Here is a 2,024-nt window from a genome sequence, read left to right on the forward strand (position 1 = left end):
TCCCCCCTCGGCGCCGAGTCCAGGGGAAAGGCAAGGTGAGGAGGGCAGGGGCTGAACCTCACCAGCTACCATCCAGTCCCCGCGAAGGCTTGGACCCAGCTAGAAAGAACTTCCGCGGTGCTGACTCGATGTCTGCTTTCAGCACCGGCTCGGTCACTTCTCTTTTGTAATTAGTGCAAGATCAAGGTTGCAGTTGAAGTCGGGGGCGCTAACTAGGGAAAGGAAGTATGGGGATGCGGGTGACTGGGGCGGGCTGGACCCATACTGGTTACCGGGAAACTCCTGGAGCGTTTAGAGCTCCCTCCCCGCCGGACCGGCGGAAGCTGCTGGTGGAGGCGGAGGCCACTGCTGGTGTGGTCGCTCCTGGCACCTCCTGGCAAGATGGCACTCCGAGCCTGTCCTAGTCCAATGAACGCCCCCAGCCATGCCCCTCCTCCTCCGGACATTAGTCACACACCGAGTTTGGGGAGAAGAGCGGCTGTGTGTAAGTCAGTCTAAGAATTCTCCGAGCCACCTTTGCAAAACGCAGCAAGAGCAGCGACTAGCGGGCACGAACCTGGGTGGTGTGTGCTTAGGGGGGCATCGTGCGTGCGTCTGGGTAGATCGGTGCGTGGCTTGTGCTTGGGAGGCAAAGCGGGCATTTTTCCAAGTCGTCTTAACACAATTGAGGCGCTCAGAGACGTGAAGGCGGGAGACCCAACTGGGATGCGAAGGAAATAAAAACAATTGGGAAAGTGGTGCCAAGTGACTCAGGCTGTGAACTGAGGACGGGGAAATCATCCCGAGGAGGTCGCGGCCACCGCCTCTGGCCAGCTCTTCTGCGACGCTAGCGGAGAGGCTCCCTAGGGAGCTGGTCCCGAGCCAGGTTCAAGCTCATGGGCGCTTCAGGCCCGGCCCCGCCGACGGCGCGCGTCAGCCCGGCGGTTGGCGCGAGCTCGCTCTCCCTCTTCTGTTCAGATTCTGCCTCTCTACAGACTTGTTAGAACATGACAGCAACTTACTGGAGGCGGGAGCAGCGGCGATGAAATGAGAGGGGGGAAACCAGAACCCCCTTTCCCACCCCAAGAGAGAGACGTGCACCTGGCTTTCGTATATTACTCTCTAACCTTTACCAAGAGATTGCGCGTGGAAACGTTGCCTGCTTACAAATCAGGCTGCTGTAGCTGTCAAGCCCGTTTCCTAAATCTTTGAGGGCTGAATGTGTTTGCCCGCTGTAACCCACGGGCAAAGTGAACAACGCTCTTTCCAGCGGCCAAGGTGAAGGAAGAAAATGGGGTGTTGAAGATAACCCTATTTCATTTTGGATGATGTTCCCAATTAAAGTTATTTAAGGAGGTCCGGGATCAGCGAACGATTGATGAGGTGTAGGGGGGTGGGGTGGGGGCAAATCAGCAAGATTGCTCGCATTTGACATAACGCCATCTTGGTTGAGAGATTTGTAATATTTTTACCCTCTAATCTGTCGTTTCCATCATTTCTCGGTGTCTGAGTACTAGACCCTCTGGCTTGGAAGTACAACGCCGAGCGGGCAGGGGGGGAAATGGACGTTGAGCGTTCGGGTGGTGGCACGGTCCCTAACAGTTGGGGGGCAGGTGGGATGGTGCGGGGCAGAGAGAGAGAGGAGGAGGCGTGCTTGGTCACAGTGGCATCCCTGGTGTTAGCCTGGCGCTCTGCAACTCTCTTCGGGGAGGACAGGGTTAAGCGCTTAGTCTTACTTTGCCTCTTGGAAAGCTTTGGGTTGCGGCCGCGCCTCCCAAGCATTCTTTAAACCCGAAATGTGGGAGGGACTTCGAGAGGGAGGGAGGCGGGAGGGAGGGAGGGAAAGACGGCTCCGGGAGGGGAGCGCGCCAGAGAGCTGGGGACGGGGGAGAGGAGGGGCGCGGGAGCGGCAGAGGCGATCCCGTGAATTCATTACTGTAAACATCTCCCCGGGGGGTCAGGAGGGGTGGGCGTGGGGGCCGCAGCGCCTACAAAGCCCGGCCGCGTCGGATCCAGGCAGCAGTGAGGTGGGAGCAGCCTCCGGG

The 2,024-nt window shown here is 58.5% G+C and overlaps 1 protein-coding gene across 2 annotated transcripts in view; it reads left to right on the top strand.

Moving 5' to 3' along the window:
* Positions 1-2,024, top strand: part of FLRT2 (fibronectin leucine rich transmembrane protein 2) — a 115,922-nt gene that overhangs the window by 1,127 nt on the left and 112,771 nt on the right. The window lies entirely within an intron of this gene.

Source organism: Myotis davidii, unplaced genomic scaffold (assembly GCF_000327345.1).
Source record: "Myotis davidii unplaced genomic scaffold, ASM32734v1 scaffold442, whole genome shotgun sequence".
Taxonomy (NCBI): Eukaryota; Metazoa; Chordata; class Mammalia; order Chiroptera; family Vespertilionidae; genus Myotis; species Myotis davidii.